Consider the following 16,566-nt stretch of genomic DNA (forward strand, 5'->3'; position numbering starts at 1 on the left):
GTCTCCAGTCTACAAGCTATCCTCTGCCCCGGCAGCCCTCATCTCACTTTACATGGTTATTTATGCTCCTTCTGCTTCCTCTACCTTCACTTTTGTGCTTAGTCCCTTTCCAACACACCCACACACACCATTTGTAACTTAGAGGTAAATATTGAGAACTATGGCATTTAGAAGTCTACTTTCACATCCTTCCACATACAAGGAAAAGGTCAATGGGACAGACTATGATCTGCACGTCCACGGACCTTAGCAATAATGAAAGGATGCATAAAATACAGAGCAGTTGGGATGCCTGGGTGGCTCAGTGGTTGAGACTCTGTCTTTGGCTCAGGATGTGATCCTAGAAGCCTGGGATGAGTCCCACATCAGGCTCCCTGCAGGAGCCTGCTTCTCCCTCTGCCTGTGTCTCTGCCTCTCTCTGTGTGTCTCTCATGAATAAATAAATAAAATCTTTTAAAAAATGCAGAGCAGTTATGTGATTGCAGAGGATGAAATAAAGATTTACTTTAGCAAAAGGGATACTTCTTGTGATTCTGATTCTTGGTTTTTATGGAATCATACTGCCAAGAAAAGAAGCCCTACTCTGGTCCAATAGAGGTTATTCTATTACTCTAAACTGCCCTCAACTTTCATTCATTTTCTAGGAGCAATACCATCACATTTTATTCATTCTATTCTTGTAAATGTGATAAAGCAAAGTAAAACTTTTTTTTAATTCAGCAACCTAGGCAAACTATGGCCTGTGGACCAGATCTGGCCCTCCACCTGTCACTGCATGGCCTGCAAGTGAGGTTTGCCTTATACAGATGAACGTTTGCTACTAACTTGATAAGGGAATATGAACACCAATTAAGAAATAGGATAAAAATATAATTTTTCTCATAAACAGATCTGTATTATAAGATGCTATGCTCAATCTTTGTTGTATTTTGAGTTTAATAAGAAGTTTGTACAATTATGTTTCCTGCCATGTTATTTAAGGACTTACATTATATCCTTAAGTTTACCCTTAGCCAACAAAGCCTAAACTGCTTCCTACCTGGCCCATTACAAAGAGTTTGTGGACCTATGATTTAGATAATCGTTTTGGGGGGGGGGGGTTGTTTTTTTAAGAGGCAAAACCAGTATTCCAACAGACTAGGCCTCACAAAGTAGATGGAGAAAACCACTGCTCCTGGCAGCTGCCCCCCTGAAAACCTACCACATCAGTCTCCTCTTCCTCACCTTTAAAACAGAATCTCAGGCTGGTCTCACCCTGTATTCTATCACTCTCAGATAATAAATCTATTTGTTTTGGTCCCAGCAACTCTCTCATTCCCTTTTTTTTTTTTTTTTTTTTTTATTTATTTATGATAGTCACACAGAGAGAGAGAGAGAGAGAAAGAGGCAGAGACACAGGCAGAGGGAGAAGCAGGCTCCATGCACCGGGAGCCCGACGTGGGATTCGATCCCGGGTCTCCAGGATCGCGCCCTGGGCCAAAGGCAGGAGCCAAACCGCTGCGCCACCCAGGGATCCCTCTCATTCCCTTAATTAAAATCTCTCCTCGCTTACAGTCATCAAGATTTCAAACCCCACTTAGGTCAATGCTCATTTTTGCCCTGCCCTAGCCAAGCCTGATCAGGGATTGGTCACCCTTCCTCAGCCCACCCCAAGTGCTGGCTGGTTCCCAACCCTCCACAGTAGGCCTTAGTTGGGACAAAAAGGGAGAGAAAGTCTCTACTTAATGAGCTTTGGTGAAAGGTAGTACAACTTCCACATTTAAGATATGAATTTTCTTAAAGGCATGGTGCTAGATAGAATCTGATGATCTTGACTTTTAATCTAGAGATATTTCTCTAACCCTTTCTTCCTTCATTTGGCTTTTTAAGTAGAAGGAGGAGTGGTTAATGAAGATTGTTGACACATTAAAAATTTGACAACTGGTACTTTATCTATGATAATTCATCACAGATAGGAATTAGAGCCCAACTCTGCATCCATGCAAGTGAGGGCCTCCATGTCCTGTACCCCACCCCCTGTTGCTGAGGATATTTGAGAGGCATCTTCTAAATTTTAACACTAAATTCAGGTTAAAAATACAAATACATTTTAGTGAAAAACTGGGATATGTAATGTCTGATAAAATCATGGGGGAATGATGAAAAATGCACTTGATCTTATTAGGGTAAGTATTTCCCAATACAGTGATTGGGTAATGAGCAATCAGATCCATTATTCCTACATGTACACACAAAACAATTCTCCCACATGTTTGTCCAGCTCAGTTAAACAAATGCAATTCCAAATGGCTTCAGATTGGTCCTCTGTCCTCCTAGCAGTGACAAATTATGCAATGTTCCTGTGAGCTACAGGCATTCTGTAATCACCTCCAAGCAATTTCTAATGTTATTTTCAGGTCATCACTGAACCAGATTCTTATTTTTGCTCCACCACTTGGAGAATTCTAATCTTTATTGTTACCAAAAAAGAAAGCTTTGCTTATTTCCTAGTAATTTTCCTCAAAGGTATTTCCTAGGTTATGTTATGCAGAGAATTACTATGTATACTATTTAATTTTAAATTTATATTTTGGTTTAAAATTACAACTTGAAAAGGCAGTTGAAATTTTAAAAAGTAATTATTTCCCCAAAGAAGTGAGTCATTTAAAGACAAAAAAATTAACTGTATTAATCGGAGTTCTTAAAAATTTTTGTGTCTGAATATTTCCACTCCACCCTGTATAGCATGGGTAAAGAATAATCTTAAAACTTCTCTTTGTTAATTCTTCTTTTCCATTCATGATGGAGTAATTTTATGTTTTGGGAAGAGTGAGGGAGGGAACCTACAATAGATGGCCTCTCTGACACAGAAGAAATCTGTCATAAAAAGTAGAACCATAAAGAAACTTAACCAATCTATGGAAAGGGCAACTTTTAAAGAGCAACCACTCAGGTCACAAAAAACAAGTGAATGTAACCTTTCCCCACTGTTTTTGCATGAGCATCTGACCATCTAGCTTGAACATCCACCTCTCTATCATTGGGTAGTCAATACCATTAATAGGATTGGAGTTGCTGGATAGAATTATGAGAGAACTCAAATATAAGGCATAAAGTGAACGAAGATTTTGAATGTGGACACGTAAAGAATATATCTGGAGAACAAGTATTACTCAAGTGTTGTCATTTTTAAAGCACTTGTTTTGTTCTCTCCTACTCCTCTGTACCACCTTACAATACAGATCACTATGTAGTGTCTGGATTGGACAACACTAGAAGATGAGGCTATATAGGAAAGAGTAGTATATAATTATAGAAGAGTTTGCACTTGACATGGTCAACTTTCAGATTCTCCCTGGATTCTTGGAAGAGGGGTTATGTTTACAGAATGTATTTTCAGAAGTGATCAAGTAAACTGAGTATTCAAATTCAGAAAGTAGAAATTGAAACACAGAATGAAATAGGTCTTTTTTTCTGAGAAAATGCAGTATCAGATTGCTTCTTTTAAAAGGACATAAAAACCAGGAAAATGAAGTATGGTCGTCCTCCTGATTTTAGCCCTGGGAAAAGAGAGTTGTCCATTGACTCTACAAACAGACCCAGCCTTGGGACATTTTATTTTTGTGCCACAAAATTGTCAAAAGAGTGAGATGTGAAATCTGGTGAGATATTCATTAGACACTGAAGATTTCTTCCTTTTGGTATATATCCTCAGTCTTCTAAAAGGTATTCATTTTCAAATATTGCTAGAGGGAAATGCAAAAATGGTACAATACCTACCAATGGGAGATAAATCTAGAAATATCAGAATTATGGACACACTTACCCTTTGGTTCAACTGTCACACTTTCAAACTCTTTCCTGTAGTTTGAAATTCAGAACATAAAAGCCCAGTAACAAGGAATTAGCTAAATAAGCTATGGTAGAGCCACATAATAAAATTCAGTTTTTTAAAAAAGAAGGTACACTTCTCCTTCCAGCCATGATAAAATACAAATGTGATTTACTCCATCATCTGACACAAAAATGAAAATATATGAAACAGTCGGCAAGGCAATGGACACCAGTTCACAAAGAATAATGATCTCTGAAAGTCAGGAAATGAGTAAGTTTAACAATAGCTTTAGCTTGTTGGCTTGATTAGCACATGCAGGTCAGGAAACTGCCTGAGAGGGAGGAAAGAGCCACAGGAGGCGATTATTAACAACAGTGCCCAGCACAGGCATAGGACCAGGACTAAAGCCTGTTACCACCGTCAGATGGATAGACTTCAAGATTTACAAGCATTGAGGAAAATACACAGAAGGGCATTGTCTCAGTAATGGAGAAAACTTAGCCTTCAACTAAGCATTGTTTTGGACTTAAATCTTAAAAACCATATCCATCACCCAGTAAGAGAAAATTTACAATGTCTGGCATCCAAACAAATTACCATAAAAGAGACAGGAAGCATGACTTATGATAAAAATCAATTTAAAAATGCTCTAGAATTGATATTGGTGGAAGAATTACCACAGAAGGCCATTAAAAGAGATTACTAATATATTCCACATATTTAACAGTGAAGTAGAGGGTAGCCCGGGTGGCTCAGCGGTTTAACGTGGCCTTCAGCCCAGGGTGTGACCTGGAGACCCAGGATCGAGTCCCATGTTGGTCTCCCTGCATGGAGCCTACTTCTCCCTCTGTCTATGTCTCTGACCCTCTCTCTCTCTCTGTTTGTATCTCTCATGAATAAATAAATAAAATATTTTTAAAAATAAAAATAAAAAATAAAAGTGAAGTAGAGCCATGAGAAGCATTTTTTAAAGATCCAGCTCAAACTTCTAGAGAATATAAATGACAATACCCAAGATTGAAAAAATGAAAAATACCCAAAACACTAGATATAATTAATAGCTGATTGAATATTATAGAAGAAAAGTTTTGTGCACTTAAATAAATAGCAATAAAAAGTATCCAAAATGAAAGCAGATAAAAGAGAACACAATAACAACATAGCATCATTGGGCTGTGGAGCAACTTCAGATGGTTTAATATTTGTATTTGCAGTCCCTAAAGGAAAGAAGATTCGGAGAAGTCAAAGACAAAAAAATATGTGAACAAATAATGCCTATAACTTTCCTAAATTTGATGAAAACTATCAACCTACAATCCAAGAAACTCAACAAATCCTAAGCAAAGAAACATGGAGAAAACATCACCAAGACACATCATAGTCACGTCCTAAAAGTCTATATACACAATAGAACTTCAAAATGCATAAAGCCAAAACTCCTAGAAGTGCAATAATAAATTCCCAATTATAGTGATTTTAATACCTCCTCAAAAAAGGATGGAACAAGAATACACAAAGAACAGTATTTACATAACATTTTCCATCAACTCAATCTAATTGACATTTGTAGAACACTGCTCCTCACAACAGAATACACATTCTTTTCAAGTGTCCACAGAACATTTACCAAGATAGACCACTTTCTGAACTATAAAACATATCTAGGGCCCCCTGGGTGGCTCAGTCAGTTGGGCATGGGACTCTTAATTTCAGCTGGGGTCATGAGATCGAGCCCCACATCAGGTTCCTCACTGGGTGTGGAACCTGCTTAAGATTCTCTCACACCCTCTACCCCCTCTCCACACTCGTGCATGCCCAAGAACGTTCTCTCTTTATCTCAAAATATGTCTGAATGAGTTTAAGATTTAAGTTATAGGAGATATTTTCTGAGAACAATGGAATTAAATTTAAAAATTTTGAGAATCTCTAAATATTTGGAAACTAACACTTATTATTAATCCATGATTGAAAGATAATCAAAATCAAAATTAGCAAATATTTCAAACTGAAGGAGAATATAGACATATCAGAGTGAAAATCTAAATTTGTGAGATTCAACAAACTTGCTGTGGGAAAAATTTGGATAAGAATTTAAGAAAAGGAGAAGTCTCAAATCAAGAAGCTAAGTCTTCATCTTAAAACTAGAAGAGCAAAAGAAAAAAAAAACAGTGGGTAAAAAGATCAGAGTGGAAATTAGTAAAATATAAAATAAAACCAATACGATAAATCAATAAAACTATAAGTTATTTCTTTGAGCAAAATCAAGTTGGCAAACTACTAATCAAACTGATCAGGGAAAAAAGGACATAAAACACCAATATCAATATAGAAGAGAAAGGACATCCCTAAAAGTTCCACATATATTAGTCCAATAACAAGGGAATATTATGTACAAATGTATGCCAATGAATTCAACAAACTAGATGGAATGGCCAAATTCCTTGAAAACTACCAAAGCATGCTCATGCACATGCTCACTCATTCTCTGCCTCCTCTCCCCCAGTTTTATTTACAAATAAAACTGAAGGATTCCATCCATACTTATTAAAGAAATTAGATGTGTCATTAAGTGTCTGCTCCCAAAGAAAATTCCAGATCCAAGTACTGAATTCTATCAAAGGTTTAAGGAAATAATTTTACTTTTATAGAGAATGTTTAAGAAAATTGAAGAGGGAATTAGTACTTCCCCAAATAATTCGAGTCTAGATAACCACAGTAACAGAAACATTAATCACAGTAATAAAAACATTACAGGATGATGATAGACCAACATACCTCAAGAGCATAGATACTTAAATTCTAAACAAAATTTAAACAAGTAGGATCCAAAATATTTAAAAGAGACTATCTTGACTGTGTCTGCATTCCAAGATGATCCTTAAGAGTCCTGCCCCCTGGTGTAAGGCCCTGCATGATTTTCTCTCCTGAAGTATGAATAAGATCCATGGATAGGACAGGATGGTAATTTGTTAAATAGGTAAGTGTACACCACTGTGTAACTAGCCATTTAATTCCCATATACTTAAGAAAAATGGACATGTCCATCCATATAAGATATGTCCATTAATGTTCTAGTGTAATAGCAAACAACTAGAAGCAATCCAAATGTCCTTCAGTAGTAGATGAAGAGATAAACAACTTGTGGCATATTATCCATGACAATTTATACCACACAGCAATAAAAATACTCCATGTGAATGAACCTTAAAAACATTATGCTAAGTGAAAGCAACTAGTCTTGAAAGACCACGTGTTGTAGGATTCCATTTGTGTGAAATACCTGAAACAGGCAAATCCATAGAGACTGAAATAAGATTAGTAGCTTCCCAACTATCGAGGCCAGGGAATGGACAGTAACTGATAATGGATAAAGGGTTTCTTTTCGGTAGTGAGATTAAATGAGATTAAAATGAGATTGTGGCGATGATCACTCATATTCATAAGCGTGCTATGAAACCACTAAATTTTATACTTTAAAATTCACACACCATACCAATTCACCATTTAATCTCAAAGCTGTTAATACTGTTTTCATGCTTTTTTTTTTTTTTTTTTTGGAATCTACAAATTGGAAGCCTTGCTTACATTATTCCTTATTTGAATTTGTTGATAGCCTCCCAGTAAGCAAAACAGATATTACAGGGCCTACTGGACAAATGCAGAACATGATGCGTTAATGTTTCCATATCTCCCAGTACATGATTCTGGAATAGCACGACCTGAAAGTCTAAATGGACATCCTTCAATCCATGCAGGATCACAGGTAATTCCATCTACACCCAAATGTATAGGTTATTATGTGCCCACTATTGCTTTGCAGCCACGCTGACTTGAGACAGATTTTTCCACAAATTGGACCCGACCAGCCGATAGACTAGAAATTCTTCCTGTACTGACTCCTGCTGACAGGTGTAAAATAATCAAACATCAACTGAGGCTGGGAGCACATGGGAGGTCACCCAAAGGTTCATTGAAGTATATTTGAATTGATTAATTAATGAGGCAAGCTTAATATTGTCTGCCCTATCAATTAAATGTTCATTCCTTCTTTCTTAGACTGTGTTATGGAACTGAAAATCTGAAACCTTAAAACCAGATGGGTGGTCTGGAGACAGGACCAGCTGTGCAGAGAAAATGACAGGACAAAAAGAAACAAAGTCCAAAATAAGATAAGCTTGGGATGGCAAAAGTTACAAAATTAGGTCAATAAAATGTCAGCATTATAGTACAAAAAAAGTACAAATTAGGAGCTTAGAAATAACTTAACTTGATTAAATTAGAAGACTACAGGAGAAGACCACACACAGCAAGTAAAAAATAAACCCAGATCTAATTATTGTTCTTTCAAATTATTTGGAGAATCATTATAATTGGAAACAAAAATTCCATGCTGACAGAGGTGACAGGATTCTTCAGGAACTGCCGGCCGAACACAAAACCACAGAGTTAAACAGAGCTTCTATTTGTCATCACACTCCAAGACCGGTAGGGAGGTAAAAACTCAAAACTTGGGAGAATTTAAAAACAAAGTAAAGAAAAGGAGTAAATGGAGCTGGTCACTCTACCTGAAGTGGGGGAGCGGGGGGGAAGCACATTATTTGCACCAAAGCTATGCTCATGTTAGCCATCCATAACCCTAGGACTTGTCCACATCTTTTATTCTTGATTTAGGCACCTGGTATAAAACTGTGACATTTTCTGGTTTAAAGGAGAGACGGAAACATTCTGAATGTTTTTAAATACATGGATTATGCCTACTTCCGAATCAGCCTCTTTGCTTTCTTTACACAAATATTAGAATCAAGAAATATATTTATATATAGGGAAGAAGAAAGGAGAAGTTTAGAATTTCCTTCTTGGATATAAACAAAAAGAAAATCCTTCTCCCTGGCTTATGGAGCCGAGGGGAACAATACACAGATTGTCATATTTGGAAAAAAGTAATGTTCCTGAACTTGAGAAAACCTATAAGAGTACGCTCCCATGAATTTGTTGTTATCTAAATGTGAACTTTGACCTAAGACTTGCTCTAACCCTGGGCACCTACAACCAGTTTCAAGGAAAAAAATATTTAGAACTATGAGGCATGTTACAATTAAGGCACCACAGAGTCCAAAGCTAATATATTTTTTTAAATGTTCCAATTATTTCCCAAATATTCCTCCTACTCTAAATGGTGTCACTTATTCGGTTTCTACACATGATATGCAGTTGAAGATTATTAGTAAAGAGTATATTAGTACCCTTTAGAAATAAAAGATCTTACCAGAAGAGACTTAAGCAAGTGGATCAACCACATGGGCAATTTAGAGTCAGGTTGGCCAACCATCCTATGCCTTCTGCAGCCACTTTGGATTTCCTAGTCTTCTACTTGTCCTTCCCATCCTCCTTCTCAGACATACCCTATAACCTACTCCCTGCTCTCTGTCCCTGTCCCCATTTCCCATGTTCCTCCATAGTAGCCCAGAGCAAGTTCTGCTGTAAGACATCCAGGAGAGAAGCCCTCCCCAACCGTGTCCTTCCCATCTATATCCCTGTGCTTCATCCATGACCATCTCAGTCTACACAACTCCCAAGGAAACAGGTTGAAAATTACAAAAGGTCTAAGCTTTCACCCTACTTTTAAAGATAGTCTGTGACAATTTCATGGATACTGACAAAAGACGCAGGATTCCTGAGTCAGAGAAGGACAGCCTGGTACTTACTTGCAATTGCTGTAGCCAGAGGATCACCACTGATGCTGGTTCACTAAGCCCTAGCACCCACAGGAGGTGTCAAGAGGGCCAGGTGATGTTCACCTGATGAGTGGGCTGGGTTAACAGGAAAGGAACCAGAATCTCCCACACGAAGTTGTAAGTACTCCAGGGGAGACATTAGCATACTGGGCAGTAAGCATGCCTACCCTTTGCTCTGCAGGGAGATGTGGCTCTATCTCGGTGTTCCCCCTTCACAAGATAGTCCATGACAACAGGCAGTCAGCGCCTTGCTCAAAGGACACCCAGACCAAGAAGCCCATGGAGAGTTATCTCCCAACACATCAGTGCACTGTGATCACTCATGAGGAGAGAAGAAGGAGAGGGAGGAAATGGAGTCGTTAGAATGCTGACCAAGAAAACCAAGAAGTTAAATCCCTTTGCTTTGCAAGTTTACAAATGCCCATGTTAGGACTTTCTCTTCCCTCTTCCTTGTCCTAGGGCCTCTTGGGAGCCTCACCCCACCTCCCAACCCCATCATGCTGAAGCATATCCTTTAAAACTAGCACAAGTGATTTCTGGATTGTAGATCCCTTCTCTGTCCCCACCTAGAGAAAGAAAGAGAAACGGGGGCTCTTGAACCCATGGCATGAGTGCAGCTTGGATGGAGGCATTCTGGGGGCCTTACACTGGAACCCCAAATGATCTTCCCTCAAAAGCCTTGTTATAGCTGATGCTACCCAAAGGTACTATTAAGACAATTCAGGAACATCCCAAGGACCTTTAGAATTAGAGACATGGTTTATGACCATGGCCACCATGTACATAACTTCTAGAGGAACACCTTTTTTAAAGGACTTCCCTGAAGTTTCAAAATATAGCCATTAGTTAGAGATTGTCTTTATGTATTGCAAAAAGACATTTATAAGTTGATTAATTTGGTAGCTCTTAGAAAGATTTTGATAAGATTTTGAATGAACACATTCAAACATACAAACATCTCTGGAAAAAAAAAATGCAACACAATCCAACTACAAAGAAGAAAAGCCCATTCTTTAGGAGTTCAGTATTCAGTGTCTTCAGTGGAACATACTGTTAAGAAAAGAATGAAAATAACCTGATTTCTTCTAAGACATAAATGGACATTTAAATGTGTCCATTCTACATCTGGACACAAACATCATCTAGGCAACAAGGATGATCCTGTGTATGTATATGGCAATGAGCAGTGAGGGAAAACCACAGAACTTTTTCTAGAAAATGAAGAGCAGTTGAAATAACCTATAAACTGTTAAGCACTTCAGACAATAGAGATTTGAAGCTGCAAACAAATAGTATCCCTACTGATCGAGATCCCAAGCCACCTATACAAAGCCTAAGTGAGACCAGCTGGTGGATAGGAACCACAAGTCAAGCAATTTCCCAGAGCAACTGCTCTCTGGTTCTACTGAATCGTGGGGTCATGTACATAGGAAGCTTTTAGGCTTACATACCATACTCTTTTTCTCCCACCACTCCCGGCTAGAAGTTTTATTCCCTGGGTGTGATGAAATTAGAACATTCTTCCTCGTTCTGGCGTTTTCGTCCTGGAGGGAAATCGGAGTGAACATAAACAACTGTTTTCTGGCCCACGTTAGATGGTGCCTAGGGTTGAAAACCATCATGGACTTTATTCCTTAGAATCAAGTCCCTAATTACTTGTCCATGAAAAAGTAGTTGCGTAGTTGCAAATGATTACATCTGCAAAGGGAGTTTGTGACATTCTGACTGATGTAGCAGTCAGATGAGAGCTGTTAGAAGCCTAAGAGAAAAAAGAATGAGTATTATTTGTCTTAAAGAGTGGTAAGAGTGACAATTGCCAAGTGTGGAAACCTTGATCGGGTGGACTTACATTGTTGCTTGTAGAGCATCATGGACAAACAGCAGTAAATCGATGTTCTCACGGTAACCCCATACACAATTTGATTTATTGCTTTTACTGTTTTCTAACTAGTTGATTTTTTGATATGTTGTCATTTTAGTCCTAAAGAACCCTGGAAGTTGAAAATTATGCTGGTAAGAATAAATAAAGGGAAAGAAAGTGGGTAAATGCCAGACGGGTTACTTTGCAAGGATATACAGGACGTGTTACTGTAGACGATTTCTTTCTGAGGAAGGAATCCTCATATTGTTGAACTCAACCTGGATTACGCTCTCCCCTTTGCTACCCCTCCTATCACTGGAATGACAGAGGACAGTGTGCCCAGAGCAGGAATTATTATTAGTCTGAGCCTCCTGGAGGCAAGCAATTTACTTTAAAGTTAATGATGACTGTACAAATCATTGAACTCTGATGAACCGAGAGAACACTTTTGAAATCACAAAACGCCTTGATGGTGAGAAGAGTAGGCAGTTTTGAATGATGGAGCAGACCCCAAATAGAAGATCATCTAAAAGGGAGAGCTAGTTCTGAACCACAACAGACCAAGGGCTCAGCAACCCGGAGGAGGACAGGTGGGCTCCGCCATAGGACTATAGCTGCACTCAGCTGACTATGTGGTTAGGCTTAAGGACATAGATCCTAGAGCTTGCACAATTCCCATCCCAGAGGATGGATCCATTGTCAACTGAGCTTTTTTGTTGTCTTCCAAAGTGCCCAATTATATAAAGCTTTTCTTTATATATATAAAGAATAGTTACATGGAGGGGTGCCTGGCTGGCTCAGTTCATGCAACATGCAACTTTTGATCTTGGGGTGGTGAGTTTGAGCCTCACCGTGGGTGTAGAGATTATAAATAAACTTTAAAAATCTCATTTAAAAAATAGGTACTTGGAACAAGCACACCCCACTTAACAAAATCAACGGATTCTCTTGGAGAAGGTCAACTTAGCAAAGGTCTGCCCTTTAAGAATATGCTATATTTCATGTCTGCACCAAGCAAGAGAATACATTTAGCACCATCACAATCTAAATATTTCATTAGGGAGAGAAAACTTAGTTTGAATAGTTTTGTAAATATGCCAATAGATCCTGACTTTGTCTGATTCTAAAGAAGCTTTAGTGACTCAGGAACCATAACAATTAATAGAGCAGATATGGAGGTCCTAAAACAGAAACAGAGTAAGGCTTTTTGCAGGAGACGTGCCGCGTAAGAAAATACATGAAGAACATAAAATTAGCAATAACTCATCCCCCCACTACAAACGAAACAGGAGTCCCGCATTGGGCTCCTCTGCAGGGAGCCTGCTTCTCTGCCTCTCTCTGTGTGTGTGTCTCTCATGAATAAATGAATAAAATCTTTTTAAAAAATATTGTTTTTAAAATAGCTGGTTTTTTTTTTTTAAAAAAAAGGAAAGAAACGAAAGAACAGTAATTTATACTTGACTCTAATGCCCCATTTGAACTCACTGACAGGAAAATCCATCCTCTTTACTCACAGGATTTCTCTCAGTGATTTGCTAAGATCCCAGAGTTCGCTGCATAACCAAAGAGCTGCAGACCAGTTTCAAAAAGGGTTATCAACCCACTCTTGTTATCACCAAGTCACCAAGAGTCTCATGCTGCTGGCCCTTCAGATCCAGCAGCTCGGCCAACTCCATGCTGCGGCGGAGGTACTGGAAGCCCTCGAAGAGCTTGGCAGACTGTCCAGAGGCTAGCCTGCCGGATGCATGAATCACCTACCCTCTATGCGGCCCTGCCATCCCCGACACTATACCTAAGAGACCCCGTTCGATACATCTGCATTTAAGCAGTGTTGGCTTTGAGGTCTGTAAAAATTCAAGGCAACAGCAGAAACTAAGTTCTCAAAAGGAGGCTTGTTACCTTATGGGTTTAGGGGGGTCATGAAGAGAAAGGCATGTGGAAGGTGTGCCGCTGGGAGAAAAATACAGGAAGGACAGACAAATCTATTTATCCATCAGTTACTCCCCCATCAGCTCCTTGCTCTGCCCCAACTGACCCTGAATAAGGCATTGATCTAATCTGTGGCTTCATTTTCCTATTAGAAGTAGGAATCAAAATTCTTGTCCCTCCTTGAGATATAATCTCTTCTGTTTGTCTATTTACTCTGGCTTTCTTGTTTAAAACTTATTATATATAGGGCAGCCCACGTGGCTCAGCGGTTTAGCGCTGCCTTCGGCCCAGGGCATGATTCTGGAGACCTGGGATGGAGTCCTGCATCATCGGCTCCCTGCATGGAGCCTGCTTCTCCCTCTGCCTGTGACTATGCCTCTCTCTCTCTCTCTCTCTCTCTCTCTCTCTCTCTCTCTCTCTGTGTCTCTCATGAATAAATAAATTTTTAAAAAACTTATTTTATATATATAGGCAGATCACACACACACCCACACACACACGGGGCAGATCACTGGACCTAGCCAAGCTGATCATGCATGCAGGGCAGGCTGAATGTGGAGCCTGGGAGCTGCCCCTAGGCTGTGTTGTGCACCACCATGAAGGGTAAGGAGGAGAGTAGAAGCTCCCAAAAGAGCTTGAGCATGCAGAAGCACAAGAGGAGGGCAACCAGTTCTTGGTGCACCACAAGTACCCAGAGATGGTGGCCTGCTCCAGCTGTACCCTCAGCTGGAAGCCTCTGGTGGCAGCATACTACACCCAGCAGGCACTGTGCTACCTGGAGATGCAGCAGCACGAGCAGGCCCTGGCAGATGGCCAGCCGTTTCGGAGCTGAACGAAGAGTCTGTGAAGTCACACTTGTTCCTGGGATAACGCCAGCTAGAGATGGAGAGCTATGATGAGACCATCCCCAATCCGCAGGGAGCCTACAGTCTGGCCAAGGAGCAGTGAGTGGCTCAGCTTTGGGGAGGATATCCCTAGTGTTCTGCACATTACCAAGAAGCAGCGTTGGAACAGCATTAAAGAGTGGTGCATCCACCAGGAGAATGAGCTGCCCTTCTACCTCGATCCGTTCATTGTGGCCAAGTGGGAGAGCAAGCTAGAATGCCAGCAGAACCTTGAGGATGATAAGGATGATGGCTACATCTGCACCCAGCAGGCCTGCATCGAGGCCAATCATGACAAGTACTTAGTAGACCTGAATGACCTTTTCTCCCAGGTGGATAAGAGAGAAAGAAGTGAGACATTTCTAACCACCTGTGTGGCAAGATCAGCTTTGAGTTCATGCAGGAGCCATGCATCATGCCCAGTGGCATTACCTAGGACCACAGGGACATTGAGGATCACCTGCAGTGTGTGGGTCACATTGACCCTGTCACCTGGAGCCCCCTGATCCAGGAACAGCTCATCCCCAACCTAGCATGAAAGAGGTTGGTGATGTGTTCATCTCTAAGAACTGCTGGATGGAAGATTAGTAAGGCCGGGGGAGGGGGAGGGCTGCCTGCCTTGCCCAGTACCCTGGCCCAGGAGGGTCTTGGTGTGGTAACTCCCAGTCCCTATACATAGTTTGTATCCCTAAATCCCTGCCCCCGTGTCCCAGACCTCACCGCCCTCATCAGTTCTGCTGCTGGACCATGAGCCCCATCTCTTCTGGGACAGAAACAGCAGATGAAAATGGGCTGCTATCACTACCATCCTGTAATAAAACTTGTGAGCACTATATATATATAATCTATGTATAAAAAGCAAGCATTAACAAGTCAAATATATACAGAAACAGGTAAGGACTACTGGCTATTACCTTCATGGTTGTGTTGATTCATCCTTGAGTACTTACTGTATGCTGGACACTGTGCTCCTATGTTCGTTTTCTGATCAGGAGAGTTATGGGCCTTGCCCTCAGGGCACTTACAGTTCTTTGTCACCCAACCTAATCTACCTCCAGCACATCCAAAATGAAGGGACAATTAGTAATGATCACTAGGAATCTCTAGAGATGGTTTAGTAGCTCAATATTAACAAAAATGAGAAATGAAGTGGAAGAGTTTTACCACATGAGAATATGGTTAAAGCTGTATCAAGTTATGGTCTACTTAAATGGAAGGCTACTTAAAGGAAATATATATTAAAGTAGAAAAAAATTTTAACCCCAATCTGAAATGTATTAAGAAATATTAAGTTCTCATCATAAGAAAGAAATTTTGTAATTATGTATAGTGAGTGATAGATGTTAACAAAGCTTATGTTAATCATGTCATGATATATGATCATGAAAATATATCATGTTGTACACCTGAAACTAATATGTCAATTACTACCTCAATAATAAATTAAAGTGCAAGTTCACAAAAAAATGTAAAGCTTGAGGTTTTGGGTTTTTTTTAAGATTTTATTTGAGATAGAAAGAGAGAACATGCACATGAGTGAGGGGCCAGGCACAGGGAGAAGGAGAAGCAGGCTCCCCATGGAGCAAGGAGCCAGACTTGGGGCTCTATCCCAAGACCCTGAGATCATGACCTGAGCTGAATGCCCATGCTTAACTGATTGAACCCCTCAGGGCCCCCCCACCCCCAGTGATTGTTTTAATTCAAGTAAGTGGAGGGATTGTAATTAAGAGGACTATTCCTACAGATGGAAACTGGAAGAAAACTTAAAGCATACAGAAGTTTGTAGATCAAAACTTGATAGATTCTTTGTCACTTCAGGTAGATTTTTTTGTTTAGATTGTAAGTATCTATATATCCTCGCCATAAAACAAAATATAATCTTTAATGAGATTAAAGGTTAAGTGAAATAAAGCTTATTTTTGGTTAAATTTTATAATCAATTTGAATATCCAGAATTTTCAAAACCTTTTGCTTGATAAGGAAAAGAACACATGAAAAAGCAATGGATGCTACTAAGGAAAAAAAGGAATATAAATAATCAGCCTAGTATTATGTAGATTTATTGTGGAATTAACTTCAAATTTGCCTAACACTTTTTAGGAAGTGTTCATAATTCTACACTATTTTATTTTTTACAGTATTTTAGAATATATATATATATTTTTTTAAGATTTTGCTTATTTATTTATTCATGAGAGACACAGAGAGAGGCAGAGACACAGGCAGGGAGCCTGATGTGGGACTCAATCCCAGGACCCCAGGGCCGCGGCCTGAGCTGAAGGCAGACGCTCAACCACTGAGCCACCCAGGTGTCCCAATACTTTAGGATATATTTTAAATAAC

At 39.6% G+C, this 16,566-nt stretch overlaps 1 long non-coding RNA gene and 1 pseudogene across 5 annotated transcripts in view; one reads left to right on the plus strand and one right to left on the minus strand.

The window, feature by feature from the left end:
* LOC112655985 (uncharacterized) overlaps positions 1 to 16,566 on the minus strand; it is a 160,407-nt gene that overhangs the window by 84,213 nt on the left and 59,628 nt on the right. The window contains exon 1 of one of the 5 annotated variants that reach the window (XR_004808278.2): positions 9,520 to 9,890. The exons of the other annotated variants lie outside the window; for them this stretch is intronic. This is a non-coding gene — a long non-coding RNA (uncharacterized LOC112655985). Of the gene's footprint in view, positions 1 to 9,519; positions 9,891 to 16,566 lie in introns of those variants that run through there. 5 annotated transcript variants of the gene reach the window in all.
* On the plus strand, positions 13,998 to 14,811 carry LOC112655984 (E3 ubiquitin-protein ligase CHIP-like; annotated as a pseudogene).

The sequence above is a fragment of the Canis lupus genome, chromosome 22, assembly GCF_003254725.2.
Source record: "Canis lupus dingo isolate Sandy chromosome 22, ASM325472v2, whole genome shotgun sequence".
NCBI lineage: Eukaryota > Metazoa > Chordata > Mammalia > Carnivora > Canidae > Canis > Canis lupus.